Raw genomic sequence first — 18,649 nt, forward strand, 5'->3', positions numbered from 1 at the left:
CGATTCTTGGGTAATATTCGATTGTGTTCGATTGCGTTCAAGTAACGTTCGATTGGTTCGATTGATAGTCAACCTATGTTTAATTGGTTCGATTGATTGTAAATTACCTTCGATTGATCTTCGATTATGATTATTTTCGATAAGTTTGATTGCGATTAAATTAAATATGATCACTCCTTTAAAGCTCTTTTTAGCGTGGACGGCCGAGTGTGTAAGTAACCGTACTAGAATGAATAAAATAGAATACAATTGATTCAATCGAACGCAATCGGACATAATCGAATACAATCGAACGTAATCGAAGTAATCAAATGGCAAATTCTGGGTAATATTCGATTGCGATTGTGTTCGATTGCGTTCAATTGATTCGGCGTTCGATTCGTTAGATTAACACCGTCTGGAGATGAACGCAGTCCTTACGTGTTACGATTTTGAGATTGCATATTCGTCAAATTGTTACGTTTTCACACATCCCTTTAGAACTTCAGCCTGGTGTGCAGAAAACATTCACAATCTGATCTCAGGTTATAATCTCCCCACTCAATACCACTACCAGACGGTGTCAATCGAACAACTTCGAACTAAAATCGCAATCTATAAACCAATCGAACATAATCGAACGCGATCGAATAATTGTGATTCGATTGTCGGACACAATCAAATCTCAATCAAACGGCCAATTCCTGGGTAATATTCATTGTGTTCGACTGTGTTCGATTGGTTCGATTACATTTGATTTGATTCAATAAGTTTGATTGCGATTAAATTAAATTGGGTTTACTCCTTTAGAGCTTTTTTAGTGTGGGCGTCCGAGCGTTTTAAGTACCGTACGATGCCAAATAAAATCTACAATTGAATCAATCGAATGTAATTGAATATAATCGAACGTAATCGAAGCAATTGAACGACAAATCTTGGGTAATATTCGATTGCGTTCGACAATCGAATTGCAATTATTCGATTGTGTTCGATTTCGATCAATTGATTCGGCGTTCGATTCGTTCAATTGACACCGTCTGGTCAATACAATTGATTTTTTCCACTCGGTGATTACGATAATCAAAAGGTAATCAAGCTTATTCTAAAATTTTTTCATCAATTGGCTATATCGATTGTGGTCAAATGGTCACCTTAGAGTCAATCGATAGACAAGTTTTAATGTTTTGATTTTGTACAGGCGGCCTGATGTGGGTGGGTGATTGCGGTTGATTATTGAAGGCAAAAAGACTTATTTGATTTATACGGAGGCAAGTGAATATGAATCAAATTTTTGATAACCACCAATCATATCTCTCTCAAAAGTTTTAAGTTTTCTGCCTAAGAAGCAAAATCAAAAGCCTTGGAATATATCAAAATGTTGATGAAAAAATATTTTGTGGTAGACCGGGTAATTATTGTATATAGGGGACCATTCAAAAAGTACGTACACTCTGAGGGAGAGGGGGAGGGTACTACCAAAAGCATACAAAAGCGTACGAGAGGGGAGGGGAGATCAGGTAGAAAGGTACGTACGCTTTGACATTTTTCAATACAACGAAATTTCAGTCAAAGTTTGGTTAGATCTTCTGATTATATCATCAACAAAGACAAACAGAAGTTGAACTTATTTCAATTTTTCTCAAAATCCCCTAATTTACCTTTGTATAGACTGCGTTTGATACAATCTAAGAAATTTTTGAGGGGGGGGGGGTCATTTCAAAAGTGTACGTCCGCGAAAGGGGGGTAATGCCAAAGCGTACGAGAGCGTACAAGGTGGGGTGGTCAATTTTCATCGATTTTGAGCGTACGTCCTTTTTGAATGGTCCCTAGAGGGGTTTTTATGATTTTTCATTTATTTCACATGCTTGATTACCGCTCAACTTTTTGGAGGCAAAAAAAATAAAGATTATCAGAAGGTGTCAATCGAAGCAACGCTGAATTAATGCGTAATCAAATAATAATAATTGTGATTTGATTGTCAAACGCAATGGTATTACCTAACATTTGCCAATTGTTGAACATAATTGAATTAATTGGATTTTATGGCAAATATAAGTTCGATTTTATTTAATTAATTACTTCTACTTGACAATGAGTGCTTAGATCACATTCAATTCAAAAATAATTTCATAGATATGGTGGGGCTGGATTTGGTACATGGCAGGAAAAATTAAACATTGTGAGGCTAATTTTTGTCCATTTAATGGTTCTTTTTGTACAGACTGGTCAATTGTCCAAACCAATGAAAATTAACAGAGTGATCTATTTTGCTCTTTTAATTTTCTTGTCTTATAAAACCAAAGTACTTATTTCTTTAAGAAAATAATATATGAAACTTTGGGTGTTTTGAACAGATTTATAATAAAAATTGGAACAGTAGCTAAAATTATGCATATTGAAATTGATTTGAAAATAAATAAAATATAAAAATATAACTTGATATGGCAATATCAATGCTCAAAAGAATGTTATGCCAAAATCTTGGAACTATATAAAATATATAAAATATTTTTTGTATTGCAATCAAGTCATATGATAACCAAGGAAATGAAACGTTATGAATGGTTTTCAAAGTAACTTAAAGGGAACTGCGATAAGGGACACATAAAGTCTATACTGCCTGTTTTTAAGCTAATATCAGATCTCTGTATTTTTCTCTTTTTTATTTTTATTGTGTTTTTTTTTTTGTCAGGCTGGACTTAAAAAAATTGTTGGTTTGCCATCACCCGACCGACCCACCTCGAAACCTACCGACCCAAAAAAATTTATTGCCATTTCAAAAACTTCAAACAATAAAAATCAAAACTCATACTTGTTTGTCTCAAGCATAAGAATCGTAAATTCCCTCCTAGCACTTCTTTTTCTTATTCAAAATTACCTAAATGTAAACAAACTGTTAACCCTTCCATGGACGAAAATTTCAAAAATCGCCAAAATAAAAAAAATTCCGACCGACCGACCCACCTCCAAAATCTAGGGTCAGGTGACACAAAGTAATTTGAAGAAATTGGAACCCTTTTCGAGAATGTGATTAACGATTAATTGCTATCCTTGAAGGTGCACCGCATAAGAAATAATTACTCATCGTGCGATATCATAAGTATATAATTATAAAAATGAGAAGTTATTGTTTAAAAGTTGCAATATCACTTGTAATTGAATTCTTTAAAGCCTTCAAAATCTTGAGCTTGTTCAATAATGACGTATAGTGCTGCTTTTTTGTTTCGTCTTTTGGTGCTACTGATAATGTCATGTTTTCTGTAAGCGCATCAACCTCAACCGCATTTATCTCCTTGGCAACTGTGTCTCGTTTAGAATTTAACATGACCTCTATTTTGGCACAGATGTCAAGAAATGAATCTTTGTAGAGGCTTTTATTCTTCTTCACTTTCTCTTTTAATTCCTTGTATTGTCCAACTATATTGTGATTACCAAGCATCTCCTCCATATAGTTTGCCGTCTTGGATTCCGGTTGTTTCATGTTTGATATGGATAATACAGCTATGAGTGAAGTAAGAATAAATTGCAAATTATTAAAATAGCCCTCTAAGAAAATATGGTTTTAAAGATTCTTTAACCATACGTACAAGGGAGAAATTTAAAATGTCACTTTTTTATTGGTATTTTTTGTAGAAATTGTCGTCCTACTTGTTTTCTTTCTCTTCATTTATTCTTTTGATTTGAAGCACCTCTGGACTTTTGATTTGTAGTATCTCCACCTGAAATTTTCAGAACAAAAATAGAAAATAGCTCAGTTCCAAAAAAGTAGGTTTGTTTCTAGAAATACAGCCAGGTGCGACTAGACAAATCTTAGCTGACTGGAATTTTTTTGTAATTAAAAACAAATCGTGAGAAACTCGTGATTCTAATCATCAAAGCCAACGATGAGGTATGATCTAAAATTGATTGTTTTCTTATCTTATGATGAGTGTACCTGTGCTTGTGAGGGGCTCTGCTAGCTGGCTGAAATCACCTTCACCGTCTTGTTGTAGCTCTTCATCTGTAATAAAAAATTTTCAATCTTCAAGATGATTTTCATCTCAATATTCCCAAACTGTAATATCTTTTTATTTTTGGCAAAATCAGAGGATGATTTGTTTCTTAATCATTAATAATTATACCTGAATTTTCTTTATCACTCGGTTCGTCTCTTCCTTCATCTTCACTTTCATCAACTAAAAGTAGAATGGAAGACAATTGTTAAAAGATTCAACGTTTTAAAACTGTTGAGAAAAAATTGTTTTTTTAAGATACCGTATAAGAATTACACATACCTAGTTCGCCAAAGCTCTCCTCGAATATACCATCAAAGTCAACAAATTCTGAGAACCTCTATAAAAAGAAAGGTTAAAAATGTTTGGAGTAATTTTCAATTGACATTCGTTGTGCATACTGGCCATCTCTATAAATACTTCTGGAAATGTTACATAAATATGCGAGTGGTGTTTACCAGTGATTCTAATTTCATTTGCTTTCCACAGTCAAAGATTTTAACAAAGGATGGGATGAGGGAATTGTCCAATGCGTTCAAAATCCTCTTCAATTCTCTAAAAAAAAAGATAAAACTAACAAACATCATACTTGTCAATATTATAGGATGAATGACGCTTAAAAAGTGGGAGACGGGACAAATTTGATTTACAACATTTAAGTATTTTGGCCTTGTGGATGTTCCGATAAGCGTTAAAAACTCATTTCTTAAGTATCTAGGGAAATTTCAAAGTTATTTTGGGGTTAAACTTACACATATTCCTTCTTTAAGGATGAACTTCGAAAATGATGAGGTCTTGGAAAATCGATAACGTCGTCGTGATCGTGAAACATGATTCCCTCGGCTACCTCTTGCCAAGCTTTCATTTGAAGGAAGTCTGGAATTCTTTGAAGGTGGCATTGCGAGGCTTTTGGGTATTTTTCTAGTAGGTGAAATGAAAAAAGTGTGTTTTTCCGTCTCGGCTTAAGAAGCTCCGCATGTTTACTAATTTCGTTTTTCTCGTTTTTTTGTATAGAACCAATATTCTCATCCCAATCATCGTGGACTTGAAGGCGCCCTTTCATCTTCGATCGTAAGAAAGTCAGGGATGGTTTTTTCAAAGAATACCTTGATCCGAAATCAAAACCTAGCACTTCCAAACGTTACTTATCATCCTTGATTTCCTTCATGGATTTTGCAATTTCTGAAGGAATGGAGCACTTGCCCTATGACATTCCAAAGGGTGATTTTGTTGCAATGAAATTGCGTTTCAATAACTGGAGGAAGGCATATGGTAAAAAGTGTGATGCCCAGTATTGGGAGAATGAAGAGGAGCTTCAGGAGGTTCTCATTACGGAGGAGCAAATTATGGCATACGAGGAAGGAGAAATGTCAAGAAATGCAGTCAAGCTCATTGGTACCATTATTGAAGACGTGGCATTCTTCCCATCACGGAACGACTTCATTTTGGTTCGGGACTATCTTCTAACTGCTATTGCACTCGCTAACGCACACAGGTATCTTTCGATTTCAAATTAACCATTTCTTCCTTTTAAGAAACATTTAACACCAATTGATTTTCCTAGGCTTTCTAATCGGCTCAAATTTTATTACCAGAATGAATGGGTTTTCTTTATTCAACTGTCTATACATTTCAATTGGACACCATACAAGTTCATGCCGCTACATTTCAAATTAGCTGCTGGCAGTAAATTCACAAAAGTGAATAACTTTTTATAGAATTTGAATTAGATTGGTATTTTTTGCTCGTTGAAAAGATAATCGTGAGTGGGATATAATCATGTTAAAAATTTTTGAAAAAATTCAAAATGAAGATGAAAAATGAAGACGAAAAAATCAACTCCTGGATTTATACTATAAATATCATTTTTACATGAGTGAAACTTCAATCTTAGAAGATGATCGATGAGCAAAAATTAAAAAAAAATATTGTTTCAATCAAAAGATACGACTTTAGATATTTAGATGGTTGACCTTGAAAGACTGCTTTTTGCTGTTTTTTGGAGTCAATTAGTGACCAACTTTGAGTTGTATCTTTTGACTGAATAAATATTTTTCAAAAGTTTTTTCACAGTGATGATCTTCTAAGACTGAAGTTTCGTTTCACTCATATAAAAATGGTGTTTATAGCATAATTCTACCAGGAGTTGATTTTTTTCTTTTTCATTTTTCATCTTCATTTTTAAATTTTTAAGTTTTTTTTTACATAATGATATCCCACTCACGATTATCTTTTCAACGAGCAAAACATAGCAATCTAATTCAAATTCTATAAAAAGTTATTCGTATTTGTAAATTTACTGCCAGCTAATTTGAAATGTACTCTAGTAAAGCTTTATCAAAAAAGTCATTTGCGTGGTTGTCATCATCGTCATCGAAATCATTTTCCAATTTTTTAACTCATTTAAAATTCGAAAAATTGATGTTGAGCTTTTGTTTGGTTTATGTTTTGAATTGTTATTGACAAAGACTGTGTTAATCGATTTTCCCCTACAAATTTAAATCCACCCTCACAGTTCGGAGACTTTTATCTCGCTCGTAATTCTCTGATTAATGCTTTTTTCATGGTATAGTATGTAGAATTTAGATCTTTATGGGATTGTAAAATACCTACTTAAAACTTACCTTAAGGGAATAAATTAATGCAATTAATTAATGCGAATCTGGCCCTAATTTGCATTATTTAATACTGCAATTCCTAAAATTGTATCGTTCGCATCAATGTTCCGCATTTTTCGGTTTGTTTCGTATTGATTAATTCCGAAAAACATAATATTTCTCCGGCCTCATTCGCATTAATTAATCCCGCATTAATTTATTCTCGCAATAATTTATTCCCTTAAGGTAAAACAAAAAAATCACATAATAAATTGAAAAAGTTTCAGATTGTAGAAAATTCACCACAAAACTACTTGAAATTGTATATTTTTAGAACTGGTGTTGCTGCTAACATGACGATGGATGAGTTCGCAAAAGCTACAGAAAAAGATGGGTTTCAAACAATCAAAGTCAAGAAGCACAAAACCTATTTAAAACATGGACCAGCACATGTGACACTGAGATCAAACATATACGGCCATCTTAAAATTTATGTTGAGAATTTGAGGCCAACCTTCGCTAAAAGAGACAGCTCTCACGTTTTTCTGTCGAGCAATGGTAGACAGATGACTTCAGGGGATGTCAGCAAGAGAATAGATAATATCTGGAAGTCATCTGGTGTCTACGGTGAAAATCCCCCACCAAAGAAGAACGTCACTGGCAATATCATCAGGAAGTCAATGACGACTTTGGTGCATGAGTCAAGTGAAGACAACCAAGCAGTAGCAGACCTCTTAGCACATCGTTTAGGAACAGCCGAAAAGATCTATCGAGTAAAGAAGATGGGGCAACAAGCTCGGGCAGGCGCGACAGCAATCGAAAATGTTACAAGAAGAAATCAAAGCACCGACAAATCTGCCGGGTAATTCAGCTACGTTGTATCTTATAAATTCTAACAAATATAATTATAATCACTTGCACAAGCCCGAGAAATCATGGAAAAACACTTTCGAACGTTTAGTTTATTTTATGTTCAAGAGAGTTTTGCAAACACAGGCCGAATTCATGTCTTTATCACGTGTTTCTTGATTTTAAAAACCATAGGGCTTCTGGGTCTGAGCCATCAACCAGCAGTAAAGGTCTGGAGAATGGAAATACCAAAGCACGTGATCGAAGCGATGTTGATGAAGGAGACGGCGCAATCAAGAGGGTGACCAGAAGAAGTCAACTTAAAATGATGGAAATATCTGTTGGGCAAGTCATGTTTGATTTAATTTCCCATTTGGTAAAATTCTATACAATTAGAAAACTGAATTTTGTTAAATGTAATCATAAAATCAGATTATGCCCCTTCTCACTCAGGGACTGATAATACGAAAGGGAACAAAAGAAAAGTTTTGATAAAAATGGCCGAATATACGTGTCTAGCAGGTGTTTTTTTATTTTCAAATCCATAGAATGTCTGGATCCGAACCATCGACCAGTAGTAAAGATCTGGAAAATGGAATTGCTGAATCATATGATGGAAGCAATGTTGATGAGGAAGACGAAGAAGAAGTGAGCTCTCATTGCGAAAGAGATAGTGAAGACAGTGACGTTATTCCACCTTCAACATGTGGCGATTATGGAAAGACCAAAGTTTTTACACATGAAGAAACCACTATAATATACGAGCTACTTCAAGACGTCATCCTGACTCCTCCGATCAACGGTTCCAGGATCAAAAACGTGTTATCTAGAACCAAATTAGGAAGTTCGTTTTTGAGAAAGTTTAATATGGAATCTTTGATTAATAAAGCTAAATACGGTAAAAAACTTTACAAGGAAAAGAAATTGTCTTTTTCCAAATAAGTGACTTTCTCTGTATCATTTTTATTATAAACTTTGATAATTCTTTCTCCATAGTATTTTTTATATAATAAGCTATATCCAATGGACGATAGTAGGAGGTTTTAATACAATCAGTGCCGAAAGATATTAGAAAATTGGGGTATTTTAATATTTTTCAGAATTTAAAGGTCGGGCGAGAATTTCCAATTTCAGTAATTCTACTTTCGTTCTTCGGATATTTCCATTTAAGAGGAGTTAAGATGCTTCCAGGCTATGTTCTCAGCCATATTGAAATATTTTTGAGCTTTTAGATTCCGAGATCCTAAAGTCCTAAGTTTTTAAGGGGGGTTGTACTTTTACGGTGTGACAGGATCAGCCCTTTTTAGTACGGTATTTGACGAAAAAAGAGATGGGGAAACGGTATTTTAAAATAAAATCAGACGGTGACGGTGTTACCCTTTTTTTCAACTTACGGGATTCCGGAATTCAGCAAAAGTTTTGACCGGGAAAAAGGTATTTCGAACCCCTACAACCCCCCTCTAATGTAAAAAATCAAAGTGAAAGCTCTACTATTTAAACGTGATTTTCAAGTTTTGAGGGAACTCTCCTTTTTTGCCAAATATTTCGGTGCTGATTGTAGCGTGGGTTTCTAGTGTCTAAATACACCCCATGTAACAGACCCTGCAGGACAACTGGGAAATTTGGTGGGGGATATATTATTTCTTTCATGAATTACCCCTGGACAAACATCAAATCAACCCCGTGGACACCCAAAATTACCCCTGGACATTGTGATTTACCCCCTGGACATTGCAATTTTTTGGTATTTTTTCAATACCCCTGGACAATTCATCCTCCACCCCCCATGAACGGATTTTTTCTGGAAGAGCCCATTGAACACTTTTTCAATCTGAAAACAATAGAATTACTGTACCTATTGAAATTGCGATAGAAATTTTCATCACCGCTGTGGAAAAAGTTACTTTGGGGCTGTGGAAATCTTTATCTTGCCATTATCCGCCAATATTTCTCAAAATGACCCAAATTAGTTTCTAAATTAGTCCAATCTAAAATATTGTAGCGGTGTATCTAGTTGGAACAAATTTGGTCCATTTTAGGAAATGTGGGTGCATTATAACATAAGATGAGGTTGTGTGATGCTAGTAGTGTTTTTTATTCTGGATTTGATTGTTAAATCTTTAAGTATTATGTACTTGTTGTAAAATTCTTTTCATGATTGCTTTTAATAACTGGAGATGTGTATGTCCGACATATTAATGTTTTAATAGAATTCTGGTTACTAATACAATTGTTATCATTTATATGGAGTTATTCATAACTCAGGTTAATTGAAAAGAGAGTCTTTGCCGGCGCCCTAGTAAACGCCCGTTACACCCTGTCAGTCGTATGCGTTCACCAGATCTACTTTGACCAGAAAGTCTGGGTTATAAATTTAGCCGACCTCGTGCGTGGTCTCATATATAAAATACCTCAGTCTCTAGTAACGCTTCTTTCGAACATCGTCAGTCTTGGTTACTCAAAGCAGTCATGAAGATATTTGTTTTTATAAATCTCACAATTCTAGCCTTGTGCTTGGCTGATCCTTCGGGTTCGAGCAGCAGTGACACCAGCTCTTCAAACTCATCATGTAGTTCTTCTGATGAGGAACCACCACCACCTAAGAAGAGAGCAAGAACAATGCGGTTGGTGGACGAGGAATCGGTCTTGTCAGACAGCCAACACGAGCCACAACAAGACACAAGAACTGATGCTATACATTCATCTTCATACCAACGTTTCACCAAAGAGGCCCTACAAGACGCTTGCAAATTACGAAACATTCAAACTTCAGGGTCACGCCCTACATTAATTCTACGGCTTGAAGCGTTTGATCGCGAGCAAACCATCTTAAATTCGAACAGACAGAGACAGCAAGAAGAGAATTTACATCGTGAAACCCCAACCGCCTCTGCCACTCGTCGTCGTTCGAGGAGAAACCGAAGAAAATCTCGTCGCACGAGAAGACACCGCAGGAGGAGAGAAAATAATAACAACAATAATCCTGCACAACTTCGCCGCCATTTTGTACGCAGTGCTGAGGCTCCCCCCTATACTTTCGAGGCTAATCTACACCCTCCACCGTTTTCAAACCGTCAAAACATTGCCATTCCTGGAATTCCACAGCAGCAGTTAGATAAAATTCAGAAGGGTGAGTTTGTTAACTTTAATTTGCTTCTTCCCCAGCCAGCTTCTGCCTCTAATTCAACTCAGTCATTTACCCTTTCTGTTTCTGAGGATGATCCTGGGAGCCTTTCTATTTCTGGGACTGGGGACTCAAATCATAGACTGTCAAAAGGTAAAGTTAAAGTTTCAAACCCACAATGGTGGTTTCTTGCTTGGTCGTTGTTCTTTGGTGCTATGATGGTGTTTCATGAACACTTAGCCCCCTTACTGATTAGATACCAGGAAAGGATTTGCAGATTTTTCACGACGTATCCCTTTCAATGTGTGGCTGATTATGACGTCCAATTCAGAAGGAAGTTGGCTGTAAACCCAACCGAAACCTTCTGGGACAGAATCGACCTGGACATTTTTTCTTCAACTTTGAGGCCTCAGGTTGGTAGCTTTTCCTCCAGCCAAGCTGGTTCGTTTTCTGATGTGACTTGCTACAAATGTAAGAAAAAAGGTCATTATGCAACTAGGTGTCCTAACCCTTTGTCCTCACAGGACCAAACTACTAGTACTTTCACGCAGTCTCGACCACCTAGACCTCCCATTTCTGGTGCTAATGCACAAAATCCCTTTCAAGGAAGTGCCCATGATGCATCGACTGAGGCATGCCCCTATTTTAACTCTAGCTTCTGCAGGAGAGGCGCCACGTGTCGTTATGCCCATAAATGCTCCTACTGTGGAAGGCCAGGTCACCCAGCACACAGTTGCAGAGCATCCAGGCCCTCTGGATAGTGTACCAGCAGGATTGTTTCCCTTACCTCCTTCTGCTATTTGCAGGATTAATTTACGATTGTTTCTTGTTTTTCTTGAGGGTCATCCTGACCCCTACATTGTTGATTTTCTTAAGTCTGGTTTCACAGATGGTTTTCGTGTTGGTTTTATTACAAAAATGACACCAGGAAGGAAAAGACCACTTTCTTCGTCCAATGATGTTTCTGAGGACATTTCTACAGCCATTCTCAAAGAGATGAACAGGGGACACACAAAAGGTCCCTTCACTATACCTCCTTTTAAAAATTTCCATCTTTCTCCTTTGGGTGGTGTACCGAAGCCTGATGGTTCGATCAGAGTTATCCTTGATCTCAGCAGCCCAAGAGGGTCATCAGTCAATGATGGTATCTCTAGGGAAGCTTTTTCTGTAAAATATTCTAAGTTTGATGATGCGGTCGATTTAGCTGCTACACCTACAGGTTGTTTCATGGGAAAAAGGGATATTAGGCACGCCTTCCGGCTCTGCCCAATTCATCCGGAAGACTGGCCTTTAATGGTTTATTGGTGGAAAGGCAAGTATTACGTAGACATTGTGTTGCCTTTTGGTTTGCGCTCTTCCCCATACATTTTCAACACATTTGCTGACTCCTTGGAGTGGATTTGCAAAGTTAAAGGAGGAATTAAAGACATGTTACACTACCTGGATGATTATTTCTTCACTGGTTCATCTGTAGATATTTGTACACAGGCAATGAACCAATTTGACAGGATTTGTAACAGTTTGAACATTCCCCTAGCAGAGGACAAAAAAGAAGGCCCTTGTCAGACAATAACATTTTTAGGCATAGAAATAGATACTCTGAACAGGTGTTGTCGATTACCAGACAAAAAGTTAAAAGATTTGTTAGGTAAGTTACAAGGCTGGAATAACGCTTCTCAGACTTCAAAGCGAGAGTTGCTCTCGTTGATTGGTTCTTTGTCTTTTGCAGCCAAGGTCATTAAGCCAGGTCGCACTTTTATGAGGCGGTTGATTGACCTCTCCACATCGGTGACAGAGCTTAGTGACATAGTGGAAATTTCCGAACCTGCTCTTGAAGACATCAAGTGGTGGAGTGATTTTGCTCCGAGATGGAACGGGACCGCTTTTTTCCAGGATCCTGTAGTGACATCAGAACACTTAGATTTCTTCACAGATGCGTCTGGTTTCGGGATAGGTGCTGTCTTGGGTCCTAAATGGTTTTCTGTTGCCTTGCCAGCTTCTGCACAAGGAACTCCTATTCATATCTTAGAGTTTGTTGCAGTTGCCATGGCTGTAATTACTTGGGCGGATAACCTGGTTAATAAGCAGGTCACTATTTCTACAGATAATTTAGACATTGTTCTCGTTTGGCGTTCAGGTTCCTGTAAAGACAAACTTTTGATGAAACTAGTTCGACACCTTTTTCTTTTCATTGCAAGGATGAACATCAATATTCTTTTGGTACACCTGCCAGGCAAAGATAATGTTTTTGCTGACTTACTTTCTCGCCTGCAGGTTGGCCGGTTCTTGAGTCTAGCCGAGTCCGCCAGTCCAGAACCTTCCAGGATCCCGGAGGAAGCATGGGAGATCTTAGACTTGCTCGAGACCGTTTACTAGCTGAAGGTATCTCTCGAAACTCTTTGCGCACATATCAATCAGGCTTCAATCGCTTTCAAAGATTTTGCTTCATGTATCGCTTTGTGTGGTTGCCGCCACAAGAATTACATTTAGAACTATTTGTCACTTCTCTTGCGAGACAAGGCCTACAGTACAATACAATAAAAGTATATCTCTATGGAATTCAGTTTTGCGCACTCCAACAAGGCGTCGAAGTTAGAATTGCTTCCATGCGAAGACTCTACTATGTCTGTAGAGGGATAAGGCGCACTCAAGTGGCTAGAAGAAGGACTAGAAATCCTATCACACCTGCACACCTTCGACAAATGTTATCTTTTATCTCTAGCAGTCAACTTTCTGCCTACGACCAAGCACTTTGGAAATGTCTAGTGCTTACAGCTTTTTTTGGTCTTCTTCGAGTTTCAGAGTATACCTCAGCTAGTTCAAGGTCATTTGATCCATTAACAAACCTTTGTGTGTCAGATGTTTCCTTACAAGGACCTAGTGTACTTATCAGAATAAAAGCAAGCAAGACAGACCCTTTTCGTGTGGGAACCAGCATCACTCTGTGGGAAGGTTGTGCCCCCCTCTGTCCTGTTAATGCCATATCTTCTTTTTACTTTTTCCGGATTACACGTCCACCTGGACCGTTCTTCGTTTTGGAATCAGGCGAATACATTACTAGAAGTCATGTCACCAGATTTTTAAATTCTTCACTGCGTGATGTCAACATCAGCACACATAGTTTTCGCATCGGGGGAGCCTCAGCCGCATCATCAGCTGGTATTCCTGACTCGGTTATACAATTGATGGGACGATGGAGAAGCAACTGTTTTGTGTCGTACATACATCTCAACAACACCACTCGAAGAAACTGGTCGAGAGAAATTGGACAAGTACGTGAACTAAGGAGTGTTTGGAATGATAAAAATTAAGACTTTCAAGAATGGTAATTGCTTGACGACGTGAACAATAAAAATGGATACCTGGACACTAACTGGTCAAATGAATTTGGTATACTTTATAGTTCTTATAATCTAGTATTATTTTATGCCCAGGTCTTAGTTTGGGGATTGGCTTCGCTATGCTACGCTTCTATTGAAAATTTTGAATCTTCTTCATGCCAGTGATGATGTAATCAATAAGATTATTTCCACCCGGTAACCAATCTGGTCGATATGATATGATATTATGATATGAGATTATTTCCACCCGGTAACCAATCCGGTTGATATATTTCCACCCGGTAACCAATCCGGTCGATATGATATGATATTATGATATGAGATTATTTCCACCCGGTAACCAATCCGGTTGATATATTTCCACCCGGTAACCAATCCGGTCGATATGATATGATATTATGATATGAGATTATTTCCACCCGGTAACCAATCCGGTTGATATCCGGTGAATCCGTTTATGTGGTGTTATTTGAGATTTCCACCCGGTAACCAATCCGGTGAAATGATATGAGATTATTTCCACCCGGTAACCAATCAGGTGAATCCGTTTATGCGGTGTTATTTGAGATTTCCACCCGGTAACCAATCCGGTGAAATGATATGAGATTATTTCCACCCGGTAACCAATCCGGTGATATGATATTATGATATGAGATTATTTCCACCCGGTAACCAATCCGGTGAATGTCATTGCTGATTCCTGGCATCTATAGTGTTACTTATATGATTTTAGAAAAGCGTAAGCGGAGCCTTCCCCTTTAATTCCCCAAAAAATAATTATCTTCAAATTGAAATTATTCACTTCTCAGTTCCTTCTCGATGTATCAATTAAATGGAGTTATTCATAACTCAGGTTAATTGAAAAGAGAGTCTTTGCCGGCGCCCTAGTAAACGCCCGTTACACCCTGTCAGTCGTATGCGTTCACCAGATCTACTTTGACCAGAAAGTCTGGGTTCTAAATTTAGCCGACCTCGTGCGTGGTCTCATATATAAAATACCTCAGTCTCTAGTAACGCTTCTTTCGAACATCGTCAGTCTTGGTTCCCGCCCTCCCACACCTTTCCTTCATAACTTTACTATTTGCTAATATTGAAAATAAAAAGGATGCAAGTTCCTGTTTGTTAGTCATTTTATTTATATTTGCATATTTTGAGTTTCATATAAACGTGGAGTTAATTTAGTTGATTTAATTTATAGTATATATGGTCTTCTATGTAAGTAGTAATTTAGGGGTTGGCTTCGCTACGCTCCTATTGAAAATTTTGAATCTTCTTCATGCCAGTGATGATGTAATCAATAAGATTATTTCCACCCGGTAACCAATCCGGTGAATCCGTTTATGCGGTGTTATTTGAGATTTCCACCCGGTAACCAATCTGGTGAAATGATATGAGATTATTTCCACCCGGTAACCAATCCGGTGATATGATATTATGATATGAGATTATTTTCACCCGGTAACCAATCCGGTGAATGTCATTGCTGATTCCTGGCATCTATAGTGTTACTTATATGATTTTAGAAAAGCGTAAGTGGAGCCTTCCCCTTTAATTCCCCAAAAAATAATTATCTTCAAATTGAAATTATTCACTTCTCAGTTCCTTCTCGATGTATCAATTAATGCATAAAGATCTTTCATTTAATGAGTGGTCCGTTTGGATTCAATTTTTATGGTCACATAGATTTTTTATATTCAGTCTCGCACTTCACTTCATTAGGGCTTAAACCTGAGATATTTCATATCAAGCATCCAAAGAGTAATTTCGGACATTTTTCATGGCGTTTCGGACTGTTGAAGAGTTTTTTGAAGATGAATGATAGATTAAGGGGAGTATTTTTTATTCTCATATGAGTAAACTTTTACGATCCTTCAAATTTAATAAAAACCCATAGAAAATTCCCGCTAGAAATACTTTTTTTTTCACCAGAAAAATTACTGACTCAGCTTTCGATCCTTTGAAAGTATCTGTTTTAGAACGCTACACCAACGTTTTCCATCGGCACGCTGCCCGTCACTGTGGCGCCATAAAGTCTTAAACAGAGGAATATAATAAAACACTTCGCGGCTTTCCTTAATTAGTCAGTGACATTGGAAAGGATTTCTGGACTTTCTCATTCCAGTTTGGATATAAGGGGATAAGGCTTTAACTCTTTTTAAATATTGGGATAACGAATGTTTATCAGCAGGGATGCAATTTCGATCTTTAATTTCTAATGATTGAGTGTTATCTAAAAATTAAACGAGTAATATACTCTCGGGTACCTAATAGCCGTCCCCCCGCTAATTAATTTTTCAAACATTTTCCACCCAGGAGATTTTTATTCCAACCCCCCCCGGCTATTAGGTACCCGAGAGTAATTTGAAATCATCGATGTTCGGGATCCAATGGAATCCCTTACCCAATGGAAAAATTGGTCATAAATTCGTCCCTAGGAAAAAATAGCCCATTAGAGGAAAAGAAACATTTTCCTTCCCATAAATCTTCCATTCCCATCAGACTTTTTGAGTTGAAAATCGCTTACTGATATCTAATACACCCCTGTCTCACAGATCCAATGGAACCCCCTACCCAATGGAAAAATTGGTCATAAATTCGTCCCTAGGAAAAAATAGCCCATTAGAGGAAAAGAAACATTTTCCTTCCCATAAATCTTCCGTTCCCATCAGACTTTTTGAGTTGAAAACAATAAAGATTCATCTTTTCATTTTACAGCCTACAGGCTGGAAAATTCTCACCGGGACTGTGAGACAGGGTTGTACTAATAGTGTCAGAAGAGCTATAACAGTCTACACTACTATACTGACTAGTCATAGCTTTCACTAAATGCCCCCACATAAAGATCATGTCATGGACTTATAAAGCTTTAATGCTTTAAAGATTAAACATTAAAAATTAATCAGAAATAATTGATTGATTTAATTATTGATTGATTGGTTGATTGATTGATTGATTTATTGATTGATAGATTGATTTATTTATTTATTGATTGATTGAGGCGTTTGCTTGAAAAAAAAAATTATATTCCATTATAAAAAAATACATACTTGAAGAATTCATGCAGCTTGATAACTTAATAAAATTTAATGAAAAGCTGGAAAAGCCTCTCAAAAATATATTTAAAAAGTTATGGTATCATTATCTTACTGATTTTCACATCTCCTGTTTGTTTGTTTTTTCTCCTAGTTTCTTTCTTATAGCGATATGTCATGATTATTATTCACTAAATAGACCTTTTCTAATAATGTCGCAGACATCTTAGATTGTAGGCAAAATATATGGACATACGCAGTGAATAAATCCACAAGGTAACCATATCAGAAATAGCTTGTTTTTTTCATTGACTGCTATATTTCAACATTTCTCTATTGCTACTTTGCCTAATAAACAATAGTCAAGAGGATACTGCATGTAAAATTTATCAAAAAGTTCTGCGCCATCTTAAGTTGGGTGAAATAGAAACTCACTTATCCTAGTTAAGGCCCGGGCTCCACTAGCGTATGCTGTGATTTCACTTCTCAAGCAAAATCTTCTATGTTGTTGGTCAAAAGAAAAGTAAAGGAATGCCATTGTGGTTCATTCAGACGTACAGTCGAAAAAGTTAAAATGCGCCTAAATTTTTTTTCAAGTGCATAGTACTTTTTCATGATGCAATCTTTTCTCCAAGCTGATCGCAGCGCAGACAATGAAGAGACGTGCCTTCAGGAAGCTAGACTTTTTGAGTTTATAGCTAGCAATATACTTTCCCTTTCTGGTGTTTCTGTATGACTGTCTGTGTACTTAGTCTAACCACCGTTAAATGCCTTCGGGAAGGTCTCTCCTAACTTAGAAAGCCAGAATTTGCAGCTATTTCACCAAACCACTGGAGCGAAAGTTATTTAGGCTATCACAATTGCATGAAAAAATTTAACATGCGCATGTAAAGTTTAACAAGTAAACAAATTTTTTTCAGGTTTTTGAAAAAGATTTACCACACTGAAAAGACGTAAAAACACTCTAAGTGAGGTAAATTATTTTGAAGAACAAAAGAAAAAGTCAACCGCTTGGATTCAACTTTACATATGCGTACATTCAACTTTTTTGTACTTTGCCGGTTGTTTTACTAAGTTAAGAAGGACTTTCTTGAGTTACGACCATATGATGGTATTTAAAGCTCAAGAAGCCCTATAAACAATAAAGGCAGTTATCAATAAAATGACAGACAAAAATAAATTAGAGTTTGAACTGGTTTGAACAAAAATATCAAATATACATATACAAATATAAAACTTAAGCAAATTTCTTTAAAGATTCCGGAAAAAGAATTGAAATCATTGCTGAAGTGAACTTCTGACTAAATTACAGTAGTTAGTATTCAGTCTCAAAGACAAGAAACAAAATTTGACATACAAAACACTTTTTCTAGTCAATGAATAAGCTCATCATCATCATAACCAGTCTGCCATTTTGTTTGTTTTGATTTGCACAAGTAATATTGTAATTCGTGTTATATCATACACTGTTTTGATTTGCATTTATAACACTCGCTTCAGCTTTTCAAAGCTAAATCAAAACTAAAATTGTAATATGTAATAATGATAATACCATATAACGTAATATGAAAATATGTATACTACCGTCCCGGAAAAAAACCGAACATTTACGGAAGAGACTAACTACGGGGATGCTTGCGCGACAAGACAACAATTTTCGAGAGTCCAGTCCAATATCTATGCGTGAAACTATGAGTGCCTCCTCGTCGCTACGCTCCTGCGGGGGCAATAAAGT

The 18,649-nt window shown here is 36.7% G+C and overlaps 1 long non-coding RNA gene across 1 annotated transcript; it reads left to right on the plus strand.

The window, feature by feature from the left end:
• Nucleotides 1-13,991: 13,991 nt before the first annotated feature.
• Nucleotides 13,992-14,676, plus strand: LOC136813311 (uncharacterized). The gene is made up of 2 exons (XR_010847457.1): nucleotides 13,992-14,316; nucleotides 14,421-14,676. It is a non-coding gene; the product is annotated as an uncharacterized lncRNA (long non-coding RNA).
• The last annotated feature ends 3,973 nt before the right edge of the window (nucleotides 14,677-18,649 follow it).

The sequence above is a fragment of the Clytia hemisphaerica genome, unplaced genomic scaffold (genome assembly GCF_902728285.1).
Source record: "Clytia hemisphaerica strain Z4C2 unplaced genomic scaffold, Clytia hemisphaerica genome assembly, whole genome shotgun sequence".
Taxonomy (NCBI): domain Eukaryota; kingdom Metazoa; phylum Cnidaria; class Hydrozoa; order Leptothecata; family Clytiidae; genus Clytia; species Clytia hemisphaerica.